The following is a 9,868-nucleotide window of genomic DNA, read 5'->3' on the forward strand; positions in this document are numbered from 1 at the left end:
CCCCTAAGATAAGTGTGCATTAGTGAGTTAGTCGTGGGGAATTGTTGTAGTGGAAGTGACAGTATGTTTTTTGCGTTAATATGTGGGATTTGATGGAATCTGATGACGAGACGAATAGAAATCTCTCTCTCTCTCTCTCTCTCTCTCTCTCTCTCTCTCTCTCTCTCTCTCTCTCTCTCTCTCTACACTTCTTTATACTTAATCATTACATCCTTCTCCTAAACTTCTTGCATTCAACTCTTACTTAAATAATTGTCATAACTGTTTGTTTTTTCTTCTTTTTTTTTCACAACCGATCTCAACATTAAACTCCTGCTCTCCGTCCATTTATCTATAATCTCCCCTCCCAACACCTAGCAACACCCAACAGGTTATCAGACCTTGTCCCCTTCAACTCTCTCGTCCTCCGCTCATCTTGGTATAAGCTTCAATTTCACCAGACCCATATATCCATCCGCTTGTCTATTCGTACGTCAGTCTATCTCGCGTCTTCCTTCCATCCAGCAGACCTGTCCCCCCACGCCGCGCCGCCCATCTGTCACCCTTCGCGCGCCGCCCCACACACCCCGCCGCCCGCTCAGGTCAACGTGGTGGTGGCGCTTGTGTCTGCGTGTGCCCTCAAGGTGAACATCCAGCTGTCACTTGTCTGATGGCCGCAGTGGTAGTGGTAGTTTAATGGTAGTAGTGGTAGTAGTAGTAGTAGTAGTAGTAGTAGTAGTAGTAGTAGTAGTAGTAGTAAGACATAAGTTCAAGCACACACGAACTTCTATAAACAACGTACACATTCGCATATACACATACACACATACACATACACATACAAACACAAACACTCGTACTCGTATTGTTGGCTTTTTTGTAAGAATTTCATATGAAGACGATGAAGAAAATATAAGACTGGAAGGAGAAGGAGGAGCAGGACGAGGAGGAGGAGGAGGAGTAAAGGGAAAAGCTTCTTGTAGTACTTTATATTACCATTATGTCCATCACACTTTACGTTTTCTTCTTTCATCTTGTTTTATCCGCGTGCTTGGCTTCTCTTCTTTGCAGGTGGAGAGCGGGAGGGAGGGAGGGATGATGATGAGTGAGTGTGTGTGTGTGTGTGTGTGTGTGTGTGTGTGTGTGTGTGTGTGTGTGTGTAGTCATGGTCATAAATAGATTAATCTTGTGTCCCCACTTTATTATTGTCTTTAAGTTAATGCCTTCCCTCAATCTCAAGTTCTCTGGTATACTAACAGTCTCTACAAAACCTGAGACCTTCACGTTCCCAGCAGCTCAGAATATAACAAAAAAATAAATAAAAAATTCAATACCCTAAACCACAGTAGAAGTGAGAATAACACGTTACTCGATCCCAAACCACGAATTTACCATAAGCATAGAGACACATGAGATGAGTCCTTACTACCACTGGTGCACTCCGCGTAGGTGCATCACAGCGAGGCGGCAAAGGGATGCAGCGGGACTCCCTTAACATATTGATTATAAACGAGAATCTGCGCTGAACGAGGCCATGCATCGTTTGGGTCTTCAGTAATTAAAACCGACAACATTTCGCGTTGTATAAACAGCGTAGCTCATCAGGGATAAAAGTGGACCATATGAACAGCCCTTGGTGAGGCGTGCACGGCTGCAGGGGCGCCTCGTGTGTGCCCGTAGTGAATAGGCGGAGCTGAAGGGCGTAGAGACGCAGGGGGAAGTGAGAAGGAATAATTTATTGCAACAGATGAAGATGAATAGCTTGTCCACCGAGGTGAAATTAAGACATATTGTTGTGCCTCAGTAGAAAGGGAGAGAAAAATAACCAGATTTCAGGCGCTGAGAGGGAGAGAGAGAGAGAGAGAGAGAGAGAGAGAGAGAGAGAGAGAGAGAGAGAGAGAGAGAGAGAGAGAGAGAGAGTGCATTTAAATCTGTCAAATTACTGTAGAAAATGTAACTATCTTATTTTTCCTCCCCCTAAGAGGGAAAAAAAAAATATCGTTCATGTAATGTATTTTCTGCCAAGAGTGTGATAAATGTTATAACATTATTTACCAGGGGAAAGAAACTCAGCCATTACTTCCACAAATAGAACACTTATACTCAACTGGTTTATATATAACAGTATATTAATTTAATAAATGAACTGCGTATAGTTGTGTGTGTGTGTGTGTGTGTGTGTGTGTGTGTGTGTGTGTGTGTGTGTGTGTGTGTGTGTGTGTGTGTGTGCGTGTGTGTGTGTGTGTTTGCCAGATTTCCTCGTAATTCCCTTTATCCAATATATTTTTTGTCACTAAATTTCCGAGATTTACGAACGGAGCCAATTTTCTGAGTGACCAACCCGCGCAGACCCTGGCTTGAGTGTCCGCGATAGGTGTTGGCGCGTCGTGAAGCACACCTTTATAATACCTGGGCTTCGGTATCTTTCACAGAGAATATATCACTGAAAAAACACGAAAATACCCCAAAAGTCTAAACATGACATCAATAACAGAATAAAAAATCACGCATATTCACCTCATTTTCACTTCTGATATCACTGGTGAGGATGAAGTTTCGCCAAAAGAAAACGGAAAGACTGAATTTATGCAAGTCTCCCGCAGCGGCACAAGCCTGCACACAAACCCATCAGGCAAAACGCACCGTAAGCTGTAATGAAGGAGCGCACCATCAGGTTCCCTTCAGCACCATCACCTTTCTCAGACGCGTGAGTGGAAACCGGGGGATTGGGGGGGGACATCCCTAACCTCTGCCCTCCTCCTCTCCTCCTCCTCTATCCAGCCTGCTGCCGTGCTGGTAATCTGGATGGGGGCGATTTCACTTTAATTGTGGCTGTGGAGGATCGCGGACTGAAGCCACATTCGATATTGCCTCACTGAATAGGCATTGAAGGCATCTTGAGGAGAGGCTGCCAGGAAGGGGGCCCACCGCCAGCCTCGCGCCGCGCCGCTTTATTGCCCACCTACGAGGTAATCATCCCGCGGAAAGTGAACGCAACTACACAGCGGACTATGCGGAAATTAGGCGTCCGTTTCCAGTAAATGTGTGTGTGTGTGTGTGTGTGTGTGTGTGTGTGTGTGTGTGTGTGTGTGTGTGTGTGTGTGTGTGTGGCTGTTTGTGTGTGTGCGATGAATGGGTGTGTGTGTGTGTGTGTGTGTGTGTGTGTGTATGTGTGTGTGTGGGGTGGCATCTGGGTCGGTGGGTTAATGTGCATGTGTCTGTGTGCTGGTGTGTAGGTGCATGAGTGTATGGGTTTGGGTATGTGTGTGCAGGAGGAGTACGGGTATATAGGCACGTATTCAATCCTTTGTTGTCTTGAGTATTACAATTAGCAGCCAGGCAGTGTGCGAGATGATAGAAGGTACTAATTGTCATACCTGCAGATGGAAGATGGATTGGAAGACGATAGGTAATGAATCAATCTTGCACGTGTCTGCTCAGAGCGCAATTGAAATGTTGGAAAAATGTGAATTCAACCAGCAGATATAAATGTATGTATCAGATGCACAAGTGAAAGGCAGAGGCGGGTGAGGGGCATAAATCGCTTGAAAATGATAGCGAATATGAATTTATGCCACAATCTTTTTCACCCAATCCCGGAGGCTCCATTACCGGCGTGGAACCCTTGGCAAGACCTAGAGAGAGAGAGAGAGAGAGAGAGAGAGAGAGAGAGAGAGAGAGAGAGAGAGAGAGAGAGAGAGAGAGAGAGAGAGAGAGAGAGAGAGAGACGACTGGAAATTATATGGAATGATTGATAGCACAGCAAGTAAAAATATAAATAAAAGGAGACACGCCAGACCCAAGCCGTTGGAAGCCGTCCAGGAAGTAATGACTGTAGTGACTTTCTGAATCAGATGCACTATTGTACTCTGGAGTATGTTTGATTTATTAAGATTATTGGTAGGAGAATAGGAGAAAAGTACTTAGTAAAAACACAACACAAATATTTAGGATTGAATTTTTGACTAAACATTTATCCATCCATAATGTGTAGCCAGTGACATGTATCAGGACTACAGAATATGAAGGACAGCAAGAATATATTTGTGACGAGGAGATTCAATATGGAGTGGAAATGCGGCTTGGCTTCACAATGAATATTAACTTGAGGAATCTCTGAGCGCACTGAGGTGCTTTATTGGATTTGTTCTTGAGAAGTAATGAGACAAAGAAAGAAGTATGTAAACCCTGAAAGATGAAAGCATGGACATAAGCTGATCAGAAATAAGCAGACACGGGAGCGCAGGCACACAGTACACGCGAGAAATGCTAGACAAACATGGAAGTAAGACACAGGCAACAAACAGCCAGCAAAGACAAACACGCGGGTCTTGAGAAACAGAAACACACACACACACACACACACACACACACACACACACACACACACATTATGTACTCCACAACGTCGACATTCCCACATCTTCCTTTACCCTGAACTTATGCTTCTGACACGAAATTCTCACTTTTCCATGTACTTCCAGCATGAGCGACTTAGTTCTGCAATTGCTCCCTGTCACACATCACTGCTGCGCCATCAGTCCAGCCACACTGACCACTAGTATGCTTCAGTACAAGGTAAGAACATCATTTCTTTATGTACGAGGAAATCTGGCCAAGGACAACACAGACCGGTGAAGAATAAAAGAAAAAAAAAACCCTTAAGGTGTGTCCCTAATGAAGACAGTTCGAAAAATGGGTATCTAAGTAATTATCAAGGATATAACATCAAACCTTTATTCACCTGCAGTCTTCGTGTTCCTCATTAGGTGCAGAATGGAACGAGTAGCCTTTTGAGTCCGTCCCCAAAACTCACCTTAGTGAAATTTGAATCCCGACTCCCCTAATTTTCTGGGCTTAATTACCTCCAGCTTGTTTTTCCGCATTGTCCTCGTGCCAGGAGTGTTTTTTCCGCACTGGCGTGAGGGATTCACCTGACTGTGTAACATACTTTTCAATGCGCTCATCTGACAGTGTGTGTGTGTGTGTGTGCGTGTGTGCGTGTGTGTATGAGTAACTCTCTCTCTCTCTCTCTCTCTCTCTCTCTCTCTCTCTCTCTCTCTCTCTCTCTCTCTCTCTCTCTCTCTCTCTCTCTCTCGGCAGGTTATTGATGGAGTTAGCTTTAGAAACCGTAATTTTGGAACAACATGTTGCAAAGATCGGCAGTATATTGGAAAGAGAGGATGCACTTGATGTCTTTAGTTGAGCATTACGTAAGATACTAACAGCCACTGAGTGTCTACATTTTTTGCATAAGTCGTAAGTGAAGCATTAAGCCTTTGACTAGTGACGGCACATGTACATGATTATATCTGCAGCAACCCTACGCAAGTTTACTCAAAAATAAATAAATAAATAAATAAGCTACAGGTACTGAGAAGCTTTACTAGATATTCGATGACGCATTTTGCTGTGAATGTAGACTTTCAAAACCCTCATCTAAACTTACACATGGCTATAACATCAAGCTGAGAAAAAGCTGTGGCAGTTGTAGAGTTAAGAGATTAACTCTACAACTGCCGAAAAAAAAAAAAAATAACTGGACTTAATTACTTAGTGTATATTGTCTTGTATTCTTATATGTAAGAAGGGTTCTGGCTAAGAGTTACAAGAAGATAGTAAAAAATAATAAAAAAATAATAAAATGCCCTTTGAAGATGCCAGTTCCATAAAAGAATTGTCCAAAAAAATAATATCCAAAATTAGAAGAAGCGTCTGGACGTCCAAGGTTGCAATATATTAATCAAGAAGGAGAAGAAGAAAAAGTAGAAGAAGTAAACAACAACAACAACAACAACAACGACATTAATGCCATACTTCCAAAAAGAAATGTAAGAAAGAAAACGAAGGACGGAGCGGCTGAAAGAAACGAAGCCTCCCAGCGAGCCAGCTAGCCAGCCAGCCAACCAGTCAGCTGCCAGCCAGCCAGTCAGCCTCTCCAGAAGCAATGACTCTTAATTGACTAATTAACGGCTCAATCCCCACCTGGGGCACGAGTTTAACGAGCCACTTTTTAAACAAATTTAGGTGAGAGGCTCTGTATGCATGCAGGCAGGTGGGTGTTGTCCATTGTGGTGGTGGTGGTGGTAGTGACGGTTTGTTGTTGATGTTAATGATAGTAGTGTTGTTGTTGTATGTTTGTTTTGGTGGTGGTGGTGGTGGTGGTGTGTGTGAGAGAGAGAGAGAGAGAGACAGAGAGAGAGAGAGAGAGAGAATATATATATATATATATATATATATATATATATATATATATATATATATATATATATATATATATATATATATATATATATATATATATATATATATATATATATATATATATATATATATATATATATATATATATATATATATATATATATATATATATATATATATATATATATGGTTGTTTTGCTGTGAAAATTATAATATTGATGATAATGATAACGATACTAATAATTACAATAATACACTACTATTCACTCCCTCGGCCTAACTATACAAAAAAAAAAAAAAAATGCGATTAAAAATTTTCTTTCAAAATTTCGGAAGTTCAAATCAACACAACTCCCGCCATGCATACACTAAGTCCTGTATAAGTGCGCGCTCTCCCACTGGCCTGCGTCTTGGGAGCTCCTTCATTAAATCTGCCAGCGAGAGTGAAGAAAAAACGAGGCTCCGTCTTGTGGCGCTCATCCCTTTAGCCTCATCACACATCACTGCAATCAAACTTTTCTAGGGTTTATCGCTCAAAGTTAAATTGACTTCGCCACGAGACAATCATAAATTTAGCTGGTTTTGTTAGGCAGGGTGGCTGTGCTGGGTCTTGAATTTGTTTAAGCCGAGGCCATCAGCTGTCCTGCCCGTGTTGAGGAGCTGCTGGAAATTCCGCCTGCCTCTCAAGACCTCCCCCACAGCCCTTAACGGACGTAATGCTAATCTCGTTTATTCTGCATCCTCCTAACAAAGCTTACGTAAGGAACATTCAGAAGAGAGCTTATTAAGTGCTTGCTAGTAAGGAAGTCTTAATGAGGTGCTGATTGACTGGAGAGAGATAAAGAGCTGCCAGTTGATCTACTTTTTGGCTTGGGGATGTAATGATCACTGAAATGTGTTACAGTGGCTAGACAAATAACATGATTAGGTTTTATCTTATTACGTTAAAACTGAACCATTCTCTGATGGAATGATTAAAGCTGTAGTTGTTAAATAGTGTTTTGGCTTCAAAACTGTACTAATGCGAATATCAGCAGACCTGAGACTGACATTTCGATGAAGTCTCTCTCTCTCTCTCTCTCTCTCTCTCTCTCTCTCTCTCTCTCTCTCTCTCTCTCTCTCTCTCTCTCTCTCTCATATCGATAGATACATAGATAGACAGATAGACACAAAGATAACAATTTCCCTGAAATCCAATAAAGTGATGAACCAGGGTCCGCTGTTTCGGTCCGAAGCAAATCTTGTTTCGGTCCGGATCTTTGGTGAGTGAATATGAAAAAAAAGTAGGCGGGAAGGAGACTAGCGAGGAGACAGACAGACATTCAGTTATTAAGTTACGGAGCGAAAAATGTGAGGCATGCGAATTTCCGAATGTCAGGAGTATAAAAGTATGAAAACCAGCAGTACATAATAGAAGACTCACGGCCTTTAAGCTCCTCCACGGTGGCAAGCGCGCCTGGCTGCGAATCCACGGGCCCGGGCTTGAACTCAGGGTCGGGTAATCAGGGCACAGTGAGACGAAAATGAGCACTAGGGTCACTGTAGCGTACGTCCCCACCATGCTTTCTGTTGACTTGTTCCATTTTCTTTACATTTCACAGAGTAGCTAAAAAATCACATCCCTGTTCCGTGTTATCACTGACTCTGGTGGCAGTGAATGATGGAAGAGAGGTGGAATAACGTGGTCTTCATAAAGCACTATTAAACAGCTCGTTCCTCCCTCTCTCCCTCTCTCCCCACCCAGCACATGAACCTTCAGCGTAATGTACGTATAAAAAGGCTTAGTGACTCGCACGAGCTTTGATGCCGGAGATAAAAGTGGCCGCAGCCTCGCACTGCTGAATATGACGGTGGACACCAAACAGGTCTCACTGAAAGCATGGCCGGCGTTTGGAAAAAAAAAAAAAGACAATATAGTTGGGCAAAAAGATGAAAAATCAAGCCAAATACAGAAAAAAACCTGGATATGGATTTATTACATCAATGGATTAATGAATTGTCAGATATACAGAAGAGTACAAGGAGAGACGATGCAAAAAAAGGTCAATATGGTTGGAAAAAGATAAAGCAAAACTCAAGCAAAAGAAAACAAAGTCTGGGTATAGGCCTATTTCATCAGTAGATTCATCAATTCTCAGATATATAAAGAGTAAGAGAGACGATGAAAAGGGGACAATATAGTAGATGGAGAAAACGATGAAGCAAAAACTTAACCTAATCAAACCTAACCTAACCTAACTAAGCCAAAGAAAATAAACATATGTCTGGATCTATTTCATCAGGGGATTAATGAATTGCCAGACAAATAAAGAATACAAGGAGAGACGAGGAGGAAAATGTGTGTCTCTATTTACTTACAGAGCGACGTGAAGGAGGGAGATCGCCCGGATGAGCACTGACGGGTCTGCCGCTGACAGCACCTATCCATACCACTCCGCTATGTGGCCCTCCCTGCCTCCACCATTATAAACACCGCGCCCTGGCTACCTACATCACCTTCAATGAATCTTGACAATTCCCCAATGTACGTGTGTTCTACCATATCCTACAACCCCATTACCACCAATATTCCTAGACCTCCATTAAACTCTGACCACCTCCATCATATCAAAATCTATTATCGAGCTTTATCACTATCACTGAACCCTTACCATTGCCCTGTGTACGTATGTTCTACCATATGCCACCACCCCCATTAACACCATTGCTTCTAGACTCCCACAACCCTATCCACTTCCATCACATCACGATCCTTTATCAACCTACATCACTATCACTGTTCCTTCATCGTTCCTACATGTATTCCATCATATCCTACCCACCTCTATCATCTACACCATCACCAGATTATCACATTCCTTTATCCGCCTCCATCACAAGATATCCTGACTTTCTTTATCTTTTTTCTTCCTTACTTTATTCATCTGCATCACCAACACCGTCACAGGACCATTACAATCCCGTACCCGCCTCCATGTCCATCACCAAATCCTTACTATCACTACTATCATACTCTATTCACCTTCATCACTATCAACATCTCCAAGCCTTCACCATTTCCTACGGCCCCTCTGCTCTATTTTTCACGCGTCCATCATCACAACTACTACTTCTGTCGTCACCACATCCTAAGCAGCAATCTATTTCTTCTAACCCGAGTGTTTCTGTCCACCCTGACATTCCCACAATCTTTACTGCACCGAATTTCTTCTTTCCCAATCCGTACTTTGTGATTTATCCTCAGTGCCTCTATTCTCGGCATCCCATCCCACCCTCTCTCTGTCTCCCTCCATTCCTTTTGTCCTGTTTCTTCATCTACGTGTTTGTGATTGAAGACGTATATCCTCCCCTCCCATTTCTCCCTCGTGCTTCACTCTCTCCTCTCCCCTTCCCACTCTTCCATTCTGTCTTTTTTTTTTTTTCTTTCACCTCAGAGCAGTTTCCGTCTTGGTTTTCTTTCATGTTACACTTCATTCTTTTAATTTCTATTGAGTCTCTTCTACTAATCCGCTTCTCTGCTTGCTAGATTATTCTTTTCCTCTGCTTCTTGTTAAGTGTTTGTTCCTTTTACTGCTCATAGTACAAAAACACTATGTATGTTTACCTTTCAAACACTGCAATTCTTCCTCTTCTCCTGCACACAGTCAGCCTTCCATTTTCATCAATCCACATTCATCCATTTAAT

At 42.5% G+C, this 9,868-nt stretch overlaps 1 long non-coding RNA gene across 1 annotated transcript; it reads left to right on the forward strand.

The window, feature by feature from the left end:
• The first annotated feature begins 513 nt into the window (after positions 1-513).
• Positions 514-9,046, forward strand: LOC135106588 (uncharacterized). The gene is made up of 3 exons (XR_010271374.1): positions 514-623; positions 4,464-4,557; positions 8,544-9,046. It is a non-coding gene; the product is annotated as an uncharacterized LOC135106588 (long non-coding RNA).
• The last annotated feature ends 822 nt before the right edge of the window (positions 9,047-9,868 follow it).

This window comes from Scylla paramamosain, chromosome 2 (genome assembly GCF_035594125.1).
Source record: "Scylla paramamosain isolate STU-SP2022 chromosome 2, ASM3559412v1, whole genome shotgun sequence".
In the NCBI taxonomy this organism is placed as follows: Eukaryota; Metazoa; Arthropoda; class Malacostraca; order Decapoda; family Portunidae; genus Scylla; species Scylla paramamosain.